Here is an 11997-nt window from a genome sequence, read left to right on the forward strand (position 1 = left end):
GTGACCGTGGGCGAGTCACTTCACTTCTCTGTGCCTCAGTTCCCTCATCTGTAAAATGGGATTAAGATCGTGAGCCTCGCGTGGGACAACCTGATGACCCTGTATCTACCTCAGCATTTAGAACGGTACTCTGCACATAGTAAGCGCTTAACAGATACCAACATTATTAACATTCAATCGTATTTATTGAGCGCTCACTGTGTGCAGAGCACTGTACTAATCACTTGGGATGTACAATTCGGCAACAGAGAGAGACGATCCCTGCCCAACAACGGGCTCACAGTTGAACAGGTACCATAGAAGCAGCACGGCCTAGTGGATAGAGCCCGGTCCTGGGAGTCAGAAGGCCCTGGGTTCTAATCCCTCCTCCGCCGCTCGTCTGCTGGGTGACCTTGGGCCAGTCCCTTCACTCCTCTGGGCCTCAGTTCCCTCCTCCGTCAAACGGGGATGGAGACGGGGAGCCCCACGCGGGACAGGGACTGGGTCCAGCCCGATTTGCTTGGATCCACCCCAACGCTTAGTACAGGGCCCGGCACATAGTAAGCGCTTAACAAAACCCATCATTATTGGAGAAGCAGCGCGGCTCAGTGGAAAGAGCCTGGGCTTCGGAGTCAGAGGTCATGGGTTCGACTCCCGGCTCTGCCACTTGTCCGCTGGGTGACTGTGGGCGAGTCGCTTCACTTCTCTGGGCCTCAGTTCCCTCATCTGGAAAATGGGGATCAAAAGTGTGTGAGCCCCACGGGGGACCACCCGTATCTCCCCCAGCGCTTAGAACGGTGCTCGGCACCTAGGAAGCGCTTAACAAATACAAATACCAACATTATTAGTATCATGAAGTGGGAAGCGGGGCGGGGGGAGGGTGTCATGTTGGGAAGGATTAGGGTTAGACCCCTAACACCTTGGGCAGACACCTAGGTGCCGTTCCCTTCCTCCAGGGCCGGGCTGCCTCCCGCCTATTCGGCCCAACTCTGAGCACGAACTTTATAGACGCTCCCCGGGCGGTTTCAAGGCTCCCCCGGCTCCCTCCCCGGGCCCGGACGGTGGGGAGGGGGGGTCGCCGAGCCCCCGGTGCCCCCTCCACCCCTCCACCCGTGAAGCTGGAGGACTGTGAGAGACGCCTCCGTACCCTGATCTTCCCGGAGACCCCGGAGTCCCTGCCGCCCAGCTCCCACTGCCAGGCGCTTGTTTATGGGAGGAATGTCTGTCCCCTTAAACGGGCGATGCCCGGGGGTTGGGGGGGGGGGGCTGCGACCGGTGGGCCCCTCGTCCGGAGCCTGCCCAAGGGTCCGAGGACGAGGGGAAGGAGCAGCCCCCTCCCCCAGCCCCGCTTTCCGGGCTTGCAGCCCACCCGGGCCTCTGGGTCTAGCGCAGGGCTTTGCACACCGTAAGCGCTCAATACATAATAATAATGTCGGTGTTTAAGCGCTTAAAAAAAAAAGTTCGTATTTGTTAAGCGCTTACTATGTGCGGAGCGCTGTTCTAAGCGCTGGGGTAGACACAAGGGAATCAGGTTGTCCCACGTGGGGCTCACAGTCTTCATCCCCATTTGACAGATGAGGGAACTGAGGCACCGAGAAGTGAAGTGACTTGCCCAAAGTCACCCAGCTGACAAATGGCCGAGCAGGGATTTGAACCCATGACCTCTGACTCCAAAGCCCATGCTCTTTCCACTGGGCCACGCAGCGTTTACTTTGTGCAGAGCACTGTTCTAAACGCTGGGGAGATGCAGGGTCATCAGGTTGCTCACAGTTAATCCCCATTTTACAGATGAGGCCCAGAGAAGTGAAGTGACTTGCCCGCAGTCACACAGCTGACAAGTGACAGAGCCGGGAGTCGAACTCATGACCTCTGACTCCCAAGCCCAGGCTCTTTCCACTGAGCCACGCTGCTGAACGTGTCGACCCCCAAGCCCCCCATCCCAGTGGGACACTGGCATGAAACTGTACTGTCAGGCGCTCAGTACGGAGTTCTGCACCCAGTAATAGCTCAGCAAATTAGGATTATTGTTAGGGCGTCTGTTAAGCGCTTACTAAGTGCCAGGCACAGGGTATGAAACGCCGGGGTGCGTACAAGCAAATCGGGTTGGACAGGGACCCTGTCCCGTGGGGGGCTCTTCGGCTCCATCCCCATTTTACAGACGAGGGAACTGAGGGAGAGAGGAGTGAAGTGACTTGGCCCAGGTCGCACAGCAGATAAGTGGCGGAGGCGGAACTAGAACCCAGGACCTTCTGACTCTCAGGCCTGGGTGTTAGCCACAGGGCCACGTTGATTCAGCGTGGCTCAGTGGCAAGATCTCGGGAGTTAGAGGTCATGGGTTCTAATCCCGGCTCCGCCGCTTGTCGGCTGTGTGACTTTGGGCAAGTCACTTAACTTCTCTGGGCCTCAGTTCTCTCATCTGTCAAATGGGGATGAAGACTGTGAGCCCCACGTGGGACAACCTGATCACCTTCTATCCCTCGAATGCTTAGAACAGTGCTTTGCACCATCATTATTATTATTATTCTTGCTGCTGCTGATGATGATAAACGCTCCAGATAATAGACACCTTCCCTACCCTGAAGGAGCTACGGTCAATCAGGGAAGCAGCAGGGCATATATAACAAATGCCGTCAAATTCCATTTCATAGCACCTTTTGGGATAAATTTTCTCCAGAACGTCTTAACCCGGGCCTGGGAGTCAGAAGGTCACGGGTTCTAATCCCAGCCCCACCTCTTGTCTGTTGCGTGACCTTGGGCAAGTCACTCCACTGCTCTGGGCCTCAGTTCCCTTATCTGTCAAATGGGGATTAAGACTGTGAGCCCTAAAATAATAATAACAATAATAATAATAATGACGGTATTTGTTAAACTATTACTATGTGCCAAGTGCTGTTCGAATTGTACTTCCCAAACCCTTAGTACAGTGCTCTGCACACAGTAAGCGCTCAGTAAATATCACTGAATGAATAGATGAAGCGGGGCAGGGACTGTGTGCAACCCCATTCTCTTGTACCTATCCCAGCGCTTAGAACAGTGCCTGGCATATAGTAAGCGCTTAACAAATACCATCATTATTATTATTTATTATATTATTATAATCTATAATCTTTCTAACGACTCTAATAATGATAATTATGGTAGCTGTTGAGCGCTTACTATGTGCCAACCACTGTTCTAAGCGCTGGGATAGATAGAAGGTAATCAGGTTGGGCACAGTCCCTGTCACAAATGGGGCTCACACTCATAATCCCCATTTTACAGATGAGGGAACTGAGGCACAGAGAAGTGAAGTGACTTGTTCAGGGTCACAGAGCAGACAAGGAGCAGAAACAGGATTAGAACCCAGGTCCTTCTGACTCCCAGGCATGGGCTCTATCCACGAGGCCATGCTGCACGGACCTAGGTGTCAGTTCAAATCCTCCCTCTTCACTTGCCTGTGGTGTGATCTTGGGCAAGGCAGTTAACGTCCCTGTGCCTCAGTTTCGTTATCTGTAAAATGGGGATTAAAACCTATTTCCTCCTATTTGAGAGGGAGCCCCATGTGGGATAAGGACTGGGTTTGTTAGCTTCTTGTTTTATGGTACTTGTGCTAACTATGTGCCAAGCACTGTTCAAAGTGCTGGGGTAGATACAAGTTTATCAAGTGGTCACAGTCCCTGTCCCGTACGGGGCTCACAGACAAAGTAGGAGGGAGTATTTAGACTTCCCCATTTTACAGTTGAGGAAACTGAGGCACAGAGAAGTTGCGTGATTTGCTCAAGTTCCCACAGCAAGGAACTGGCAGAGTAGAGATTAGAACCCAGGTCCTCTGACTCCCAGGCCGATCTCTTTCCGCTAGACCACGCTGCTTCTTGTTTCTCCCTCCAGAGTTGGATCCAGTGCTTGGCACGTAGTAAGCATTTAGCAAATACCGCAGTCATTCTGAAGATGGACACTAAAATAGATTATTTTTAATTCAGTGGTATTTATTGAACACAAATTACAAATAGGAGGAAGAAACAGAGTATATGACATATGCTCGTAAGCAGGGGTGTGTGGATATTTGAGTGGCCTAGTACAGCTTCAAACCAGAAGTCAGTGAAGCAGTGTGGCTCAGGGGAAAGAGCCGGGGCACGGGAGTCAGAAAGACCTGGGTTCTAATCCCAGCTCTGCCACTTGTCTGCTGTGTGATCTTGGGCAGGTCACTTCACTTCTCTGGGACTCAGTTACCTCCCCTGTAAAATGGCGATTTATACTTCTGAGCTCCATTCGTTCAGTCATATTTGTGGAGCGCTTACTGTGTGCAGAGCACTGGACTAAGTGCTTGGGAGAGTACAATTTTCATTCACTCATTCAATCGTATTAATTGAGTGCTTACCGTGTGCAAAACTCTGTAGTAAGTGTTTGGGAAAGTACGATACAACAATAAAGAGAGACAGTCCCTGCCCACAGTGAGCTCACAGTCTAGAGAGGGTGAGACAGACACCAGTATAAGTAAACAGACAGCAATAATAAATAAATTCATTCAATAGTATTTATTGAGCGCTTACTATGTGCCGAGCACTGTACTAAGTGCTTGGAATGTACAAACTGGTAGCAGATAGAGACAGTCCCTGCCTTTTGACGGGTTTACGGTAAATTACAGATATATACATAAGTGCTTGGGGTGGGTAGTGGGGAGAAGAGCAAAGGGAGTGAGTCAGGGTGATGTGGAAGAGAGGGAGATAAGGAAGAGCGGGGCTTAGTCCGGGAAGGCCTCTTGGAGGAGATGGGCCTTCAGTAAGGTTTTGAAGATGGGGAGAGAAATTGTCTGTGGGATTGAGTAGGGAGGGCGTTCCGGGACAGCGGGAGGACGTGGCCCGGGGGTCGACGGCGGGACAGACGAGAAGGAGGCCCAACGAGGAGGTGAGCGGCAGCAGAGGAGCGGAGCGTGCGGGCTGCGATGGAGAAGGAGAGAAGGGAGGTGAGGGAGGAGGGGGCAAGGTGGTGGAGAGCTTTAAAGCCAACGGTGATGAGTTTTTGCTTGAGGTGGATGGGCAACCACTGGAGATCACCGGGGACGGGGGTAACGTGCCTCGAACGTTTCTGTAGAAAGACAATCCGGGCGGCGGAGTGAAGTATGGACTGGAGTGGGGAGAGGCAGGAAGTTGGGAGGTCAGAAAGGAGGCTGACGCAGTCATCCAGGCGGGATAGGATGAGGGACTGAATGAATGTGATAGCCGTTTGGCTGGAGGGGAATGAGCGATGTTGTGAAGGTGGATTTGGTGGCAGATTGGATGTGTGGGGTGAATGAGAGTGCGGAGTCAAAGATAATAATGTTAGTATTTGTGAAGCGCTTACTGTGTGCAGAGCACTGTTCTAAGCGCTGAGGTAGACACAAGGGAAACAGGTTGTCCCACGTGGGGCTCACAGTCTTAATCCCCATTTTACAGATGCGGTAACTGAGGCACAGAGAAGTGAAGTGCCTTGCCCACAGTCACACAGCTGGCAAGTGGCAGATCTGGGATTTGAACCGGTGACCTCTGACTCCAAAGCCCGTGCTCTTTCCACTGAGCCATGACGCCGAGGTTAAGGGCTCGTGAGACGGGAAGGACGGTGGAGCCGTCTACAGCGACGGGAAAGTCCGGGAGAGGACAAGGTTTGGGAGGGGAGATGAGGAGGTCGGTTTTGGACATGTTAAATTTGAGGTGACGGGAGGACATTCGAGTAGAGATGTCTTGAAGGCAGGAGGAGATATGAGCCTGGAGAGAGGGAGAGAGATCAGGGAAGGAGATGGAGAGTTGGAAATGGTCCTCTTAGATAGTAGTTGAAGCCGTGGGAGCGAATGAGTTCTCCAAGGGAGTGAGTGTAGATGGAGACTAGAAGGGGACCAGAACTGACCCTTGAGGGACCCCCAAGGTTAGGGGGTGGGAGGCAGAGGAGGAGCCCGCGAAGGAGACCGAGAATGACCGGCCAGAGAGAGAAGAGGAGAAGCAGGAGAGGATGGGGTCCGTGAAGCCAAGGTTGGATAACGTGTTGAGGAGAAGGGGACGGTCCACAGGGTCAAAGGCAGGTGAGAGGTCGCGGAGGATCAGGACGGAGTAGGAGCCCTTGGGTTTGTCAAGAAGGAGGTCATTGGTGACCTCTGAGAGGGCGGTTTCCATGGAGCGAAGGGGGCTGCTGTGTGATCTTAGGCAAGTCACTTAACTTCTCTGTGCCTCAGTTACCTCATCTGTAGAAATGGGGATTAAAAAATGTGAGCCCCACGTGGGACAATCTGATTACCCTGTATCTACCCCAGTGCTTAGAACAGTGTTCTACACATAGTAAGCGCTTAACAAATACCATAATTATTATTATTATTTTTATGGAAGCCAGATTGGAGGGGGCCCAGGAGACACATTCCCTGCCCACAACGAGCTTACAGTCGAGAGGGGTACAGTCTTTCCTTCCGTGGCCTTCCGGGACGTGAGTCCTAGAGGCAGCCCCCAGCAGAGAATGACGGGGGAGGTACAATGCTCTGCACACAAAAAGCGCTCAGTAAATATGATTGAATGAACATAACCGGGAACACTCCACCATCGTCGAACTGCGGACTAATAATAATAATAATAATTGTGATGTTTGTTAAGCACTTACTATGTGCCAGTCACTGTTCTAAGAGTTGGAGAAAATACAAGATATGAGGCTTGGACACAGTCCCTGCCTCTCATGGGGCTCACAGCCTTAATCCCCATTTTACAGATGAGGGAATGGAGCCACAAAGAAGTGAAATGAGCTGCCCAGGGTCATGCAGCAGGCAAGTAATAATAATAATAATAATGATGGTATTTGTTAAGCGCTTACTATGTACCAGGCACTGTACTAAGTGCTGGGGTGGGTAGAAGCAAATTGGGTTGGGCATAGCCCCTGTCCCACATAGGGCTCCCAGTCTTAGTCCCCCCCCTTTACAGATGAGGTAACTGAGGCCCAGAGAAGAGAAGTGACTTGTCCAAGGCCACCCAGCAGACAGGTTGGAGAGTCAGGATTAGAACCCACATCCTTCTGACTCCCAGGCCCGCCGGGCTCTAGCCGTTAGGCCACGCTGCTTCTATGGCTCCAGCGACCCAGCTGGCAGGAGGAGCCGCAGTGTGCGGGTTTGTGCCGGGACGGAACGTGCTGAAAGTGGATGGTTCTGGGCAAACAAATGAGCGTCGAAGTGCAAGAAGCGGGGACACCGAGAGGGGAGGAAGGGAAAGGTAGAAGCCATGGCTGCTGGCCAGGCGGGAAGTGACCCAGAGCCAAAGATCCTTCCGACCCCACGCTGCAAAAGCTGAAACTCCTCACCATTAGTTTTAAAGTCGTCCATCCCCTCGCCCCCTCCTACCTCACGTCGCTACTCTCCTACTCCAACCCAGCCCGCACACTTCGCTCTTCTAATGCCAACCTTCTCACCGGGCCTCCATCTCGTCGATCTCACCGCCGACCCCTCACCCCCGTCCTGCCTCCGGCCCGGGACGCCCTCCCTCTTCAAATCCCACAGAAAAGGACTCTCCCCCCTCTTCAAAGCCTTATTGAAGGCCCACCTCCTCCAAGAGGCCTTCCCAGACTAAACCTTACTTTTCCTCGTCTCCCATTCCCTTCTGCATCGCCCTGATTTGCTCTTTTTTTCATTCATTCAATCATATTGATTGATAATGAGGGTATTTGTGAAGCGTTTACCCTGTGTCAAGCACTGTTCTATGCTCTGCGGTAGATACAAGCAAATCAGGGTGGACACAGTCCCCGTTCCACGTGGGGCTCCCAGTCTCCATCCCCATTTTACAGAGGAGGGAACCGAGGCACACAGAGCAGTGAAGCGACTTGTCCAAGGTCACACAGCAGACAAGTGGCAGAGCCAGGATTAGAACCCAAGATCTTCTGAATCCTAAGCCCGGGCTCTATCCACTACGTCATGCGGCTTCAACTTATGGAGCGCTTACTGTGTGCAGAGCACTGTGTTAAGGGCCAGGGAGAGTCCAATATAACAATAAACAGACACATTCATCCCCCTCCCGGCCCCACAGCACTTATGTCTATATCTTTCATTTGTTTATTTCTATTAATGTCCCGGTGTCGCTATGGGTCGGAAACGACTCGACGGCATAAGACAAGACAAGATGAATGTCGGTCTCCCCCTTTAGACTGTAAGCTCGTCGTGGGCAGGGAATGTGTCTGTTTACTGCTGTATTGTACTCTTCCCAGCGCTTAGGACAGTGGTCTGCACACAGTAAGTGCTCAATAAATACAATGGAATGAATGAATGTACATCCCCTTGATTCTATTTATTGCTATTGTTTTTGTCCGTCTGTCTCCCCGATTAGACCGTAAGCCCGTCAGTGGGCAGGGACTGTCTCTATCTGTTGCTGATTTGTACATTCCAAGCGCTTAGTACAGTGTTTTGCACATAGTAAGCGCTCAATAAATATGAATGAATGAATGAATGAATGAGTGAATACAACCCCGCCCTCTGCCCCTTACGAATAAAGCCCCTCTCTGGACCGCACCTCTAGGGCACACCAGGCTTCTGCCCCTAATCCTTGCCCAGCCCTTCTTCCTACCCCAAGGACCCCCACCCCCCAACCACCCTGGAAAGCAGTGTGGCCTAATGGAAAGAGCCCAGGCTTGGGGACCGGAGGACCTGGGTTCTAATCCCGGCTCCACCAGCTGGGCAGGGCTGGGTGGATCAGGACAGGGAAAGAGGCCGGGCTTGGGAGTCAGAGGTCGTGGGTCCTAATCCCGGCTCCGCCACTTGTCAGCTGTGTGACTCTGGGCAAGTCACTTCATTTCTCTGTGCCTCAGTTACCTCACCTGGAAAATGGGGATTAAAAGTGTGAACCCCACGTGCGACAGCCTGATGACCTTGTATCTACCCCGGAGCTTAGAACAGTGCTTGGCACATAGTAAGCACTTAACAAATACCATCGTTATTAATATTATTATTATTATTATTAGACGGAGCTGGGCAGGGTGACTTTGGGTCAATTCTCTGTCTCTCTCAGTTCCCTCATCTGTAAAATGTGGATGAAGACTGGGAGCCCCATGTGGGACAGGGACCGCGTCCAACGTAATTAACGTGGATCTCCCCCAGCGCATAGGGACATGGTAAGCTCTTAACAAATACCACAATTATTCATTATTATTATTCTCTGGGCCTCAGTTCCCTCATCTGGAAAATGGGGATGAAGACTGTGAGTCCCATGTGGGACAAGAGACCGAGTCCACCTGATTAGCTTGTATCTACCTCAGCACTTAAAACAGTGCTTGGCACATAGTAAGCCCTTAAATGCTACAATTATTCACTATTATTATTATTACAGCGCTCAGAACAGGGCTTGGCACACAGTAAGCGCTTACCAAATAGCATCATCATTACCCAGCCTGAGAGAGAGACCGCTGGGGAGGGGGCTGTGCGGTCCTAGACTTTGGGGACCCCCCCCCGCCCCGCCCAGGCCGACTGATGGGGAGACCCCGAGGGGGTCAGGGCCCCGCCACCCAAGAGGGCAGGGAAAGGTGCCCAAAGGGGAGGTTGTCTAAGAGACGCCTTTTTGCGGAGAGGGGGCTGCGCCCTCTCTTCCCTTTGCCGGGCAGGATGGATGCCGCTCTGCCCGGTGGACCCTCCAGCCTCGGGGCTTCAATCCGCCTCCACACCCCGGGATGGGAACACCACATTAGAACGCTTCACAGCGTGGCCTATGGCAACAGCCCGGGCTTGGGAGTCAGAGGACGTGGGTTCTAATCCCGGCTCCGCCACCTGTCTGCTGTGTGACCTTGAGTAAGTCACTTCGCTTCTCTGGGCCTCCATGACCTCATCTGTAAAGTGGGGATGAAGATGTGGGACAGGGACTGTGTCCAATCTGATTACCTTGAATCAGCGGGGCTCAGTGGAAAGAGCCTGGGCTTCGGAGTCAGAGGTCATGGGTTCGACTCCCGGCTCTGCCCCTTGTCAGCTGGGTGACTGTGGGCAAGTCACTTCACTTCTCTGGGCCTCAGTGACCTCATCTGTAAAATGGGGATTAAGACTGTGATCCCCTCGTGGGACGACTTGATTACCCTGTATCTACCCCAGTCCTTAGATCAGTGCTCTGCACATAGTAAGTGCTTAACAAATACCAACATTATTAATAATAATAATAAAAGCTGGGACCCCAAGCAAGCCCAGTGAGGGGCCCCGGGACCGATCTCATTCAATAATTCATTCATTCATTCAATCGTATTTACTGAGCACTCACTGTTTGCAGACCACTGTACTAAGCGCTCGCTGGGGAGAGGACAATAGAACAATAAACAGACACATTCACTGCCCACAGCGAGCTTGCAATCTAGAGGGGGAGACGGACACGAGTAGAAATAAAGAAATGACGGATCTGGATATAAGCGGCGTGGGGATGGGAGGGGGGATGAAGAAAGGGAGCGAGTCAGGGTGACGCAGAAGGGAGTGGGAGATGAGGAAAAGCGGGGCTTAGTCAGGGAAGGCTTCTTGGAGGAGATGGGCCTTCAGGAAGGCTTTGAAGGTGGAAAAGAGTCATTATCCGTGGGATATGAGGAGGGAGCGAGAGGTCGGCGGCGCGATAGACGACACTGGGGCACAGTGAGTACACTGGCATTAGAGGAGTGAAATAATGTTGGCATTCGTTGGCATTTGTTAAGCGCTCACTACGTGCCGAGCACCGTTCTAAGCGCTGGGGTAGATACAGGGTAATCAGATAGTCCCACGAGAGGCTCACAGTCTTAATCCCCATTTTCCAGATGAGGGAACTGAGGCCCAGAGAAGTGAAGTGACTTGCCCACAGTCACACAGCTGACAAGTGGCAGAGCCGGGATTCGAACCCATGATCTCTGACTCCCAAACCTGGGCTCTTTCCTCTGAGCCACCAAACCCGGGCTCTTTCCACTGAGCCACGCTGTGAAATGTGCGGGCTGGGTTGTAGAAAGAAAACTAGGTGAGGTAGGAGGGGGCAAGTTGATTGAGGGCTTTAAAGTCCACGCTGACGGACTTTCTCTCCATCAGCAGGAGCTCACATCCAGCTGTTGTCTCGGACTCCACGGGTAAACTGAGGCCCAACACCAGTCTGGGACAGAGACTAGAAAGAAGCCCTGCTATGCGAGCTCCTTGAGGGCAGGGAACGTATCTGTTTTTTGTCCTCTACCAGTAATAATAACGATGTTATTTGTGAAGCGCTTACTGTACACCCGGCACTGTACTAAACGATGAGGTGAATATGAGCAAATCGAATTGGACACAGTCCCTGTCCCACTTGGGGTTCACCGTCTCCATCCCCATTTTCCAGAGGAGGTCACGGAGGCCCAGAGAAGTGAAACGACTTGCTTAAGGTCACACAGCAGCCAACAGTACTAATGATGGTATTGCACGCTTCCGAAGTGTCAGGTACTGTACTAAACGCTGGGTGGACACGAGCAAATCGGGTTGGACCCAATCCCTGTCCCATCTGGGGCTCACCGTCTCCACCCCCATTTTCCAGATGAGGTCACGGAGGCCCAGAGAAGTGAAGCGACTTGCCCAAGGTCACACAGCAGCCAACGGTACTAACGATGGTATTGCACGCTTCCGACGTGCCAGGCACTGTACTGAGCGCTGGGGTGAAGACGAGCAAAGGGGGTGGGGTGCAGGCGCTTAGACCGGTGCTCTGCACTCCGCTTGTCTGCTGTGTGACTTTGGGCAAGTCACTTCACTTCTCCGATCCTCAGTTCCCTCATCTGTCAAATGGGGCTGAAGATCAGGCATTGTACTAAGCGCTGGGGTGGAGACCAGCAAAGGGGGTGAGATGTAGGTGCTTAGTCTGGTGCTCTGCACTCCTCTGCTTGTCTGTTGTGTGACTTTGGGCAAGTCACTTAACTTCTCCGGGCCTCAGTTCCCTCATCTGTCAAATGGGGCTGAAGACCATGAGCTCCACGTGGGACCCCCTGATCACCTTGTAATAATAATAATAATAATAATAATAACGTTGGTATTTGTTAAGCGCTTACTATGTGCAGAGCACTGTTCTAAGCGCTGGGGGATCTCCAGGGGAATACCTAGTA

This window comes from Ornithorhynchus anatinus, chromosome 1 (genome assembly GCF_004115215.2).
Source record: "Ornithorhynchus anatinus isolate Pmale09 chromosome 1, mOrnAna1.pri.v4, whole genome shotgun sequence".
In the NCBI taxonomy this organism is placed as follows: Eukaryota; Metazoa; Chordata; class Mammalia; order Monotremata; family Ornithorhynchidae; genus Ornithorhynchus; species Ornithorhynchus anatinus.